Source organism: Triticum urartu, chromosome 7A (assembly GCF_056163025.1).
Source record: "Triticum urartu cultivar PI428250 chromosome 7A, HENAU_Tu73, whole genome shotgun sequence".
Taxonomy (NCBI): Eukaryota; Viridiplantae; Streptophyta; class Magnoliopsida; order Poales; family Poaceae; genus Triticum; species Triticum urartu.
In genome coordinates this window covers 452,297,010-452,309,870 of record NC_141879.1, presented here as the reverse complement: position 1 = coordinate 452,309,870, position 12,861 = coordinate 452,297,010, and the positions used below count along the sequence as shown (strand labels likewise).

The 12,861-nt window shown below is 43.4% G+C and overlaps 1 long non-coding RNA gene across 2 annotated transcripts; it reads right to left on the bottom strand.

The window, feature by feature from the left end:
• Positions 1 to 226: 226 nt before the first annotated feature.
• LOC125519782 (uncharacterized) lies at positions 227 to 7,275 on the bottom strand. Of its 2 annotated transcripts, XR_015612213.1 has the most exons (6): positions 6,780 to 7,274; positions 5,930 to 5,994; positions 5,390 to 5,585; positions 4,926 to 5,028; positions 4,708 to 4,793; positions 227 to 517 (listed from the first exon to the last, which is right to left on the bottom strand). It is a non-coding gene; the product is annotated as an uncharacterized LOC125519782 (long non-coding RNA). The 2 variants fall into 2 exon arrangements; XR_007288316.2 differs by having other exon boundaries at positions 4,708 to 5,028; positions 6,780 to 7,275.
• Between the last annotated feature and the right edge of the window lie 5,586 nt (positions 7,276 to 12,861).

Here is a 12,861-nt window from a genome sequence, read left to right as displayed (position 1 = left end):
TGTTTTTCGACTCTGTAGTGTGCCAATCTTGTGGTTTTTCCCATCTGTATGATAACATGAAAAACTTCTCTTGCTTCTTACCTATTCGACTACCATGGACTACTTTGACCCTGATGATGATGCCTCTACGGCAATTAGAATATGGGTGCTCATAGATTAGCTTAGTTCTTGGTTACAAATTTATTTGCCTTGTAGGGTGGCTTCCCTACAAAGCACGCGAAACAAGTATTTTCAAATGATTTCATTAACCAAGAAGCTCAGCAGAGTCATTGGCAACCAAAATTGATACGAAGTCTGGGTTAGACTCTAGCCAGAATATAGAAGCCGTAGCCGAATGGTACCCAAATTTCGCTATGGCATGGGCAACAGAATTACATGAAAACAGCAAAAGATAAACTCATGCCTATCAGACGGTCGCCATGCAGGTACTCCTCACATTATGAGGTAGTACACCATAATCCGCCACATAAAAATCACCGGCATTGAGTGCTTGGATCAACGTCTGTGAGTCCGACTCCTGAATATGGGAGAAAAATAGTCAGAAACTGTCAGTAATTTATCCTTTCTGAATCATGTACTTACAAACCAGCCGAATGAAATAAACAAATTACTTTCCTTAGAACAAGTACATAATGTTTGTTTTTTGTTTCTATTGCAGTAGCTTTTGTACTTTTGAAAGAATTCATAGTGCTCCTGAGACTAACACCTTTTTTCCATTCATACTCATATAATTTCTAAAAAATAGAATTATATGTTTCAAATGTGAACGAATACCTTTGCAGATGGTATATATAATTTTTTAATTGTGTAATACAACAGATAAAAATAAAATAAATTAGCCAGGTAGGAGAGAGGAAGCACCACTATCTCATGGCCATACTAAAGTTCACATGATAGCTTTTTCATTTTCCTGTAAACTCAGAATATAATCTCAGATAAAGGCACTATAGAACAAGATCAGATTTTCTATCAATTTTAGCTAACCATTGGTACCTTCATTATAAGTACTAATTCAACTGCTCGCTTTGGAGCTAGAACTGAATTTTCGTAAGGGGGTTGAAAGAACAATGGTATCAACTATATATTTACCTGATATTTTACTAATCCTAATATATTATTGCAAATAGTACAATGGTGCTTGAGTTAAAATTTTGAACACAAATCAGGTGGCAATCAAATTATGTCATGTATTGAATTTAATTCAATTTATTGACAATTTACAGAAACAGTATGATATAAAACCTACAAGTAGGAATGTTGCGCCAGCTCTAATTGATTGCCTTTTTTTGCCTGAACTAATGGACTGGCTTTTGTCCCTGAGCTACTGTATTGTATCCACAACTACCAACAACAACAAAGCCTTTAGTCCCAAACAAATTGGGGTAGGCTAGAGGTGAAACCCATCAGATCTCGCAACCAACTCATGGCTCTGGCACATGGATAGCAAGCTTCCACGCACCCCTGTCCATAGCTAGCTCTTTGGTAATACTCCAATCTTTCAGGTCTCTCTTAACGGACTCCTCCCATGTCAAATTCGGTCTACCCCGCCCTCTCTTGACATTCTCCGCACGCTTTAGCCGTCCGCTATGCACTGGAGCTTCTGGAGGCCTGCGCTGAATATGCCCAAACCATCTCAGACGATGTTGGACAAGCTTCTCCTCAATTGGTGCTACCCCAACTCTATCTCGTATATCATCATTCCGGACTCGATCCTTCCTCGTGTGGCCACACATCCATCTCAACATACGCATCTCCGCCACACCTAACTGTTGAACATGTCGCCTTTTAGTCGGCCAACACTCCGCGCCATACAACATTGCGGGTCGAACCGCCGTCCTGTAGAACTTGCCTTTTAGCTTTTGTGGCACTCTCTTGTCACAGAGAATGCCAGAAGCTTGGCGCCACTTCATCCATCCGGCTTTGATTCGATGGTTCACATCTTCATCAATACCCCCATCCTCCTGCAACATTGACCCCAAATACCGAAAGGTGTCCTTCCGAGGTACCACCTGGCCATCAAGGCTAACCTCCTCCTCACACCTAGTAGTACTGAAACCGCACATCATGTACTCGGTTTTAGTTCTACTAAGCCTAAACCCTTTCGATTCCAAGGTTTGTCTCCATAACTCTAACTTCCTATTTACCCCCGTCCGACTATCGTCAACTAGCACCACATCATCCGCAAAGAGCATACACCATGGGATATCTCCTTGTATATCCCTTGTGACCTCATCCATCACCAATGCAAAAAGATAAGGGCTCAAAGCTGACCCCTGATACTGTCCTATCTTAATCGGGAAGTCATCGGTGTCGACATCACTTGTTCGAACACTTGTCACAACATTATCATACATGTCCTTGATGAGGGTAATGTACTTTGCTGGGACTTTGTGTTTCTCCAAGGCCCACCACATGACATTCCGCGGTATCTTATCATAGGCCTTCTCCAAGTCAATGAACACCATATGCAAGTCCTTCTTTTGCTCCCTATATCTCTCCATAAGTTGTCGTACCAAGAAAATGGCTTCCATGGTCGACCTCCCAGGCATGAAACCAAACTGATTTTTGGTCACGCTTGTCATTCTTCTTAAGCGGTGCTCAATGACTCTCTCCCATAGCTTCATTGTATGGCTCATCAGCTTAATTCCACGGTAATTAGTACAACTCTGAACATCCCCCTTGTTCTTGAAGATTGGTACTAATATACTCCGTCTCCATTCTTCTGGCATCTTGTTTGCCCGAAAAATGAGGTTGAAAAGCTTGGTTAGCCATACTATTGCTATGTCCCCGAGACCTTTCCACACCTCAATGGGGATACAATCAGGGCCCATCGCCTTGCCTCCTTTCATCCTTTTTAAAGCCTCCTTCACCTCAGACTCCTGGATTCGCCGCACAAAACGCATGCTGGTCTCATCAAAGGAGTCGTCTAGTTCAATGATAGAACTCTCATTCTCCCCATTGAACAGCTTGTCGAAGTACTCCCGCCATCTATGCTTAATCTCCTCGTCCTTCACCAAGAGTTGGCCTGCTCCGTCCTTGATGCATTTGACTTGGCCAATGTCCCTCGTCTTCCTCTCTCGGATCTTGGCCATCTTATAGATGTCCCTTTCACCTTCCTTCGTGCCTAACCGTTGGTAGAGGTCCTCATATGCCCGACCCCTTGCTTCACCAACAGCTCGCTTTGCGGCCTTCTTCGCCATCTTGTACTTCTCTATGTTGTCTGCACTCCTATCCAGGTATAGGCGTCTGAAGCAATCTTTCTTCTCTTTAATCGCCTTCTGGACGTCATCATTCCACCACCAGGTATCCTTATCTTCGCTTCTCCTTCCCCTGGACACTCCAAACTCCTCCGAGGCCACCTTACGAATGCAAGTCGCCATCTTTATCCACACATTGTCCGCATCCCCTCCTTCCTCCCAAGGGCCCTCCTTAATGACCCTCTCCTTGAACACCTGAGCTACCTCCCCCTTGAGCTTCAACCACTTCGTTCTAGCGACTTTGGCACGCTTATCCCGCTGGACACGAATCCGAAAGCGGAAGTCAGCAACCACCAGCTTATGCTGGGGTACAACACTCTCTCCAGGTATCACCTTACAGTCTAGGCATGCACGCCTATCTTCTCTTCTTGAGAGGATGAAATCAATCTGGCTAGAGTGTTGGCCACTACTAAAAGTCACCAGATGTGATTCTCTCTTTCTAAAGAGGGTGTTAGCTACAATCATGTTGTAGGCTAGAGCAAAGCTTAAGACATCTTCTCCTTCTTGATTCCTGATGCCATGGCCAAAGCCCCCATGCGCCCCTTCAAAACATGTGTTAGATGTACCCACGTGGCCATTGAGGTCTCCTCCTATGAAGAGCTTCTCACCAATCGGTACACTCCTAACCATGTCTTCCAGGCCTTCCCAGAACTCCCTCTTGGTGTTCTCATTGTGGCCTACTTGCGGGGCATACGCGCTGATAACATTGAGAACCAAGTCCTCAACTACCAGCTTGACCAAGATAATCCGGTCCCCACGTCTCTTGACGTCTACCACTCCATACTTGAGGCTCTTGTTGATCAAGATGCCTACGCCATTTCTGTTTGCAGCCGTCCCCGTGTACCACAGCTTGAAGCCGGTATCCTCCACCTCCTTTGCCTTCTGTCCTCTCCATTTGGTTTCTTGGAAGCAAAGGATATCAACACCTCTCCTCACCGCTGCATCAACTAGCTCCCGAAGCTTCCCTGTCAGAGACCCTACGTTCCAGCTACCTAAGCGAATCCTCCTAGGCTCGGCTAGCTTCCTTACCCTTCGCACCCGTCGAGTCAAATGCGAAGACCCTTGCTCATTTTCCACTACACCCGGGCGCCGATGTAGCGCGCCACTAAGGATGCGACGACCCGATCCTCGCTCACTTGCCACCGTATCCGGATCAAGATACGGCGCGCCACTTGGGGGGTGACGGCCCGGCCCTTGCCCACTTTCCACCACACCCGGGTTCCGATGTGGTGCGTCGCTGAGAGGGTTACGCCCCAACGAAAATCTTTTGGGTTTCATCTCCATAAGAGTGGCTGAGTTTTTACGTTGGCTCGCCAAGCCTATCACAACCCTCCTTTACCCGGGCTTGGGACCGGCTAAAGGAGGAGGGTTGTGATAGGCTTGGCGAGCCAACGTAAAAACTTATCCACAACTACCAAAGGAATGAAAAAAACTTAGGGTGACTGCTTACTTTGTAAACCAGGACTCATTGATACTGGGGGCATAATACAACCATTTAGTGGGGAAGATTAATATTGCCTTTTCCAAATTTCAGATCTGCAATGAATCAAGAGATGGATAATTGTTTACATCATTTTGATGTCATCAACCTTGGTATGGCCTACACTTTCAGGCTTTCAACACATATCACTGTAAAGTTAATTAATAGAAAAAAGAACATAACATTGCCTCATTATATTCTACTTCCAACAAGCCTTTCTCCTGACTCCATGATATCATCCTCGTCCACTGGTCCACGCTATTGCGCGTTAAGGTCCTCACTCTTTTGACCCTAAATTCAGACGCAACCAAGTTGCAGATGCCAAGTTATCACATAAGCCCCACTTGTGCAAAAGGTAACATATTAGACAAATTAAACTACTGGAAGGTGCAGAACCTGAGTGCTTTCATTCTTAGACATTACAGTAAAAATAAATGAATATAAGGCTAGAAAATGTATCCTATTTCTTTTCTTCATGAAGCTACAGTACATGTAAACAGTAACTCATGATATGATCTGGCAAAAAATAAGTTAGTCAGGTAATGTAGTTTTGAATGTGACAAATTCTCACGAAATCTACATACAAATTATACATAAGAGATATATTAGATTTCCTCCAGATTCTACATACTACGTGAAGATCATGGATCACCTTATGCTTCCCTGTGAAAGCTGGTTATGGCAATGAGAATTTCACTCCGATGGCTTGAGGTGAACTTCTTCCTCCAAAGGTGCTCCGATGGCAGACCATGCAATATATATGCGTTCTTCAGTGTTTGGATTTGAGCAGTGGCATCACCATTTAAGCATATTAATTTGTTAGAGATTATTTAATACATCACCGCCACCTAAATAAGACAGTGTTAAATATATTAGATCAGCTATAAACTAATGCACAGGATAGGCATAGTACTTGTACTAAAAAATAGAAGAAAATGAAGCAGAATAGCAAGAGGGAGAAACTAAAATCGAACTTGGTGGTTCCATCATGAAAGTTCTCTCAGTTCATGCACATTCCTCTAGAATGGACAGACGCCCCAATAGGTTGATGTAAAATCCCCGCCACCATCTTACATTATTAATTTATTGCTTTGAAACGTTGCAGTGTGCTACCAATTCTAGCTACAGATTCAGCAGGCTTTTACTAAGTTGCATTGATCTACCATTTTAAAAAATCTAGAGAGTAACTCACAAAGAAAGGTGCTCGGTCATAACAGCCACATGAGGAAAGTACTGGGCAAGATAACATATTTAATCCTGCAAACAAATACAAAAACATGGTTTCAAAGAAAGAATAAATGAAGCAAACAAATAAATGAAACAAAAAAAAAGACGCGTACAATAGCTGGAAGGAGTCTCCATGCTACAGCAATGATGAACAAGTCTGCCAAGCAGTAACGCATTTGGCCACCACACCAAAATTTCTATTCACTACAGCCAAGAAACCGCCGTCACAAATGTGATTATGTTGCCGCTGTTGATAGATACTACTCGCCCTCCTGCACGCTGTTGATAGATACTACTCGCCCTCTCTGAATTGCAACATTAGTTTTTCCTCCTTCATGCTGCAATTCAGAGAGGAAAAACTAATGGGTGTGGGCGGTAGGAATTAGAGGAGGGAGGCGTGGGAGGGAGTGGATCCAGGTCATCGTGTCCACGGGGTCTAGATCGACGCCTCCATGCATTGAACAGGATCAGCGTAAGAGGGAGGACATGTGGCATGGGAGGGAAAGCCCGTCAGCGGGTGAGTCGCTGCGCTGCCGGCAGTATGTAGCGCCGGTGCGTGGCGGCTTTGGGACGGGGAATGGTTTAATTTTTGAGTGGGCCGTCGACGACAGCGGTGGCCATGCCAGCTACGATGTCCATGTCGCACAGAAGGAGGAGACAACGATGAGCAGAGTGGTGCGCTCTCTCTCTCTCTCTACATCGCTCCTACCTATTTCTTCCACGGCTGGCAATGTCGCCACGCTCCTGTCTGGTCTCTCTCTTGCACGAATCAATAGAACGATTTAAGAGAATTCAGGAGAAGGGTTAGCACGTACAAGTTGGGCGGTCTCCCAGGCGAGCGAGATGGTGGACTGGACTGCACGACATTGGTGCCTTGCTCGCCCTCGATTATGTCCCCGTCCCCTTCCCTTCCACCACCACCTCCATGTACTTCTCTGTCTGCCGCCGGCTCCTCCTCCCTACTGCAGTACGGCTCACCGCCGGAGCATCGGGCATTGCGGAGAGCCCCAGATATTGGCGCCTGGAGAAGCGGTGGAGCGTGGAGAGAAGGCTCGGGTGAGGGCACGGTGAGGCGCCGGTCCGAATCGTGGGGCGGCGATGCGGCACCATCGACGCGCAGCAAGGGCTATCGCGAGGAACTTCGGGCTGTTTTCCCTCCGTGCTGTGTGGGGGATCGTGGGATGTATTCCAGGTCGAATCGGGAGAGATGGATAGGTCATGGGAGAACGTCGGGAGCGGTGGGCTGGTTTTTCAGTTTTCTTTTACCGTGAGAAGAGACAGATCGGGAGCGGGATGACGCATGGATAGGACGTCGAATCATCACGACGTTCAATCCTGCTTTAATAATAAAGATATTAAAAATGTAGATTCATTCATTTTATTTTGTATGTACTTATTTGTTGAAATCTTTATAAAAAACAAATATTTAAGAACATGTGATGTACCAAACATTATCTAAATTTGCATCCAATGCAAACAATACGTGCATCCACCCTGGTTTATAATCTCGTGTATTAGGACACTTTAAACAAAATTATATCATATTTCCATTCGTTGGAGAATTTGCTTCTGTGGTGAATGAAATCTGCTTCGATTTATTTGACATTTTATGTGTCATTTAACATGATATTTTGTTTCAGAAGCATCGCACGCAAAAAAAAGAAAACATCACACTATCTTGCTTGCATCAACTAAAGAATTTCTTTGAAGTCCCTTCCATCAATAATAAAAATTTTCCACATGTTTGAGAAGCATCACAATCTTATTTCCAACGACTATAGAATTGCTTCCAAATAAATATTATCTTGCTTCCATCAGAGAGAAAATATATCCAATCATAATTACACATGGTTCCAATTCGAATTTGGGGTTTGTTTGCAAACAAATTGCCGTTGTCAAATGGAGAGCTTGCTTCAACAGGAGAAGTCAAATTGCTTACATGCTACAAATTTTGCTAATTTAAAAGTGACCTAATCATCATGTGATGGAAGGTCTGATCCCTGGCGGAAACTTAGGTGCCCTTTCCCGAGGGCTTTGATCTTCTTCATTGTATCGTCCTTCGAGTTGTATACACTGAATGTGTGAGCCAGGGCGATCACTGCCTGAACTCGACTTGCCATTTCTGAAGTAGACGCATCTGGCCTTGATCTCTGGGCGCCCTCGTCGTCGTCATAGAAACCTATGTGAGAAATCAAAAAAATAAGAAGAATTGCTGACACAAATAAATGATTTGATGCTATCATGCAGTAGAAGCACATATATTTGATTTGAGAAATCCTAACGATTGTCAGCCAAGATCTTAGCATGCAAGATTTGGGTGTATACATTTAATCAAGCATACATTCACCCATCTGATGAAAATAGTTGTACGGAAGCAAAACATTCGAAATAAGAAACTTATTTGTTTAACATAGTACATCAAGAATGTTGGAAGCATGAAAATATGGGAACTCAACATTAGGGAACTAAATATGGAGCATATATCATTAATAGTTGATAAGAAAGTAAGATTGGTACCATCCTGGGTATGCATCTATTGTGTTGTCAATGTAAAAATTGAACCAATTATCGCTTAATGGATAGAAGAAAAATCATAGACGAACGAAACTAAATGTTTACTAACTAGAAGCACCGTGGTGAGAAGCAAAATTGCACTCACTTCATAGGTAGCATTACTTGGAAATACGGAAATTTGAAAAAAAAAATAGCCACCAAATGGGGACTACGGGATGCTAAATACATGAGAAATCTACATAACTAATATTGGTATGAAAGATAGAAAATTGAGAATGGATACAAAAAACTAAGCCTGGCAGCAAGGTGATGATGCATCTTCTATGCCGCCAACTTCCAAAATAGAACCGGAATTCTGTGGAAGCATTTTTATAGTCCCTTGAAACAAAATAATCACAATATAGAAGCACCTAGGTAAGAAGCTGGGAAATAATACCATGGGTGCATTATCAGTGCTAGTTGGGAGCATGAAATTTCAAATATTGAATCTGTGCCAATTGTGGACCCATATTTGTGAAAGCCCTATATACAGGAAGCAATGAAAGATTGTTCTGTCAACAATTCTCATTTTAATTCGAAGCACTGATGATTGAAACTACGTAATAAGCATGATTGTCTAGCTCCATATCTATGGGCACACAAACGAATCTGTCGTGGAAATATCACGGCAGATGTCCTAGTGTGAGGACTTAGTCGTGAGGTCAACGCATCTATGTGGTAGTTTGAGAGGGGTTGAGCGGAATCGAGAGACGCAACACAAGACGAGGATTTAGACAGCTTCGGGCCCCGGGAAACATCATCCGGTAATAGCCCTACATGCTGTTTGTGGCTAGATCTCATTATGATCATGAGGAAGTCGCCGTAAACCGGCTCTCCCAGTTATCCCTAACCCTTAAGATTGTTTCTTCTTACTTGTCCCTCCTTGGGGAGCCCTGCCCCTCCTTATATAAGTTGATGGGGCGGGTTACATGTAGAGTCCAACTCGGACTTAAGACTTAACTATTATGACTTCTCTTCATGGGCTTCTTAACATTTTGGGCTTCATAACGTCTCGGGCTTCATAACCCCTGGCAACCCAGTTATCAATATCTGTCGGGTTATAACTGGTGCCTGTTTATGATGGTCTGCCGGTTTATGATTGTCTGCTGAGTTATCATCTGACTTAACTCCTGCCGGGTTATCATCCGACTTAACTCCTGTCTTAACTGTCAGTCGGTTTAACAACCTGCTAGTTTACCGTCTGGGTTAATTGCCTATTTTACCTGTCTGTCTTAACTGTCAGCCGGTTTAACAACCTGCCGATTTACCGTCTGGGTTAACTGCCTGTTTTACCTGTCTGTCTTAACTGTCAGCCAGTTTACTAAGTCCCAGCCGAGTTATAACTATGGCCGGATCATACTGTGGGGGTATATCCCCGACATTAGCCCACAGTTTAATTTGGATTTATCCATGTTAAACTGATCATGATCATCCTTAAGTCCTTGCCATTTCCTCCTTCTAGAAAATCCAGGTCAATAGGTCAGCTTCATAATCAATTTGCTAACATTGGTTTGTCACAGAGAAATACTGTGAAGAATAATTTATTTGACTCAGCTCCCAATGCTTAACAAAAAAATATTGGTCTTTGAAATACTCATCTGATCTTCAGCCGGTTTAAGAATGTAGAACCTTGCCGGTTTAAGAATGCAGAACCTTGCCGGTTTAAGAATGTAGAACCTTGCCGGTTTATCATTGTCGGTTTACAAATATTGATGGTACCAGATCATAATTGTTTGTTAACATCAGTTTTGAAAATATACCTCTTATATGCCTATCACTTGTAGCCCCCAAGTCTTAAGAAGGCAGCGTAGTAACAGTTTAAGATTTGCTTCAATATGAATGTCACAAGCTTGAAGAAATCCAAATTGTTCATCTCAGTCACTAGTCAAAACTGAATATTCTACATATGTAGCCCCCAAGTGCCGGGTTGTCATGCTTGCAGCAACCTGGGACTTGTAATTGCCTGATGCTCATAAAAATTTCAACCAGTGTAGCCCCCAAGGGCCGGCTCGGTAAGATAATATTGAGTTGGGACTTTATATATACTTCATTGAGAATAACATTATACGACGTAACCCCCATCATGGGGCTTGAACCCACGTCCACAAGGTTGAGAGGTTTGTGCTTTACCAACTGAGCAGTGGATCCTTCAATAATAGATGAAAAATTGTGTACCTTGAATTGTTGACAGGAGCAATTGGTAACCCCCAAGGGCCGGCTCATTATGATGTGATGAGTCGGGTCTTCAATAAGTGAGCAAATAATGACTTTGCATTAGCCCCCAAGTGTCATGGTGCATGCTTGCAGCGACATGAGACTTGTGTATTTGATGTAATCCCAACTTGAATAATGTAGCCCCCAAGTGCCGGGTCGTAAGCCTGCAGCGACTCGGGACTATTCTTTCCATTGTAGAATAAATCATATCCATTGATAAAATAATAGTCATTGTGCTAAAGCGACTTTGAAAACCTCAGTCATAATATTGGTTATTGATAACCATAATAAAGAATCCAGCCGTGTTGGCTATTAAAGATTTGAATAAGTATAACCTGGTTTGAAAACCGATTCCTGCCATATAAGCCGGTATATCCATGCACATATGATACATGCTATGATGATGTAATGATGATGTATGATGGAATATATGATGATACATATGTATGATCAAGAGGGTTTAAGCTATGGTTCAGATACGACTAGAGCCCTCATGTAGTCATAATTATGGCATTGCATCGATCAAGAGGTGTAGCTATGGTTCGAATACGACCAAGCCCCCAAGTGATTTCCCTAGTGCCCTTATGCTTATCAAGAGGTGTAACTATGGTTCGAACCCATAGCCCCCAAGTGATTTCCCTGATGGCCTTATGCCTATCAAGAGGTGTAGCTATGGTTCGGATACGATCAAGCCCCCAAGTGATTTCCCTGGTGGCCTTAAGCCTATCAAGAGGTGTGACTATGGTTCGAACATAGCCCCCAAGTGATATTGTGAGCTGTGCTCAAGGGATACCCATGTTTGAGCTGTGCTATGCAGCAGACTCTCTTCGGCCCCTTATGATAATATTGGCTTGATAGCCGGATTACCGAAATAACCAGAGCTATGCTCTTATGATAATATTGGCTTGATAGCCGGATCAAGAGTTGTGCTCAAGGGGTACCTATGTTTGACCTGTGTTGTGCAGTGGACTCTCTTTGGTCCCTTTAATTTTTCATGAAAACTCGAACTTGCGAGAGATTATTCTTTTTGAACCGGAAATTCTTAAACCGGATATTGAGAGTTTCAAAGCTTTGTGAGAGACAATTTTCCCTTGAGCCGGATTTTAAACCGGAATCCTTCTTTTTAAGCCGGAAATTTTCTGACGGCCGTTAAATTTGCACCAATATGGCGGTTTAGGGTCCTGCATTAGATAACTTTGCAAGCCGGAGTAATTGCTCTTCTAAAGAAAGCAATATATAATAAAAAATATACTGGATGGATTTCACCTGATACACCAGGCCAGTAGTTATCCACTACGGAGTTAATGATCACCATGGTGAAGCGAAAATCAATCATAGGTGAGTCCGCCGTAGGAGCAGACAGATGAGTCGGACGTCCGTGGAGCAGCGAGCGGATGCGGTCCTGGTGATTTAATGTTGCCTGAGTCATACGCGCGGCGACTTGTACTCGCTCCGTATCCTTGGCATGAAAACACTTTATAATGAACAATTGTCCTGATTTGTTCGGACGACAGATGATCTGTATGTGCGTTTATTGGCATGTTTCATGCAGACGGCAATTGATATCATGTTTTTCTCTTCATATAGTACTCTAAAAAATCCTCGCAGAGCACTATTAGCGATTGACATTGAATTTGCCTCTCCACGTAAAGAGGATTCTGTCAGAACCTAGGAATTTGTGCATATATTCCCTTTATGCCAGTGGTCATGAAGTGATAACTCTTGGGCACTTTTCATTGTTCCAGTGATCTCTGCAGACTGCAGCCTATTGTTTCTTGCAGGAGGTTCTGTGAGGTGGTAATATGGCCGTAACAGCAGCAGCTTTCATCGGGCCACACCGGCTGATGGTGCCGTCATGATACGTATTTTCCTGTTAATCTGGTAGAGCATCTGACGTGTAGGGGTTCTCGGAGAATTGCTTGCATGCATATATAGGGTCGATCTCCACCCCTCCCTTTGAACCTTTTGTAAGACCAATGCTTAACCAAACCGCCAGCACGTGCTAGCACTGCTGCCGCAGTCTTCTCCATTGTCCAGTGTGGCCTCACAAATAATGTCTATTGATTTGAACTGTGTACTACTCCAGACAAGGGAGTATTTCTTTGTTTTCCAAATCGCCTGTTTCAATGT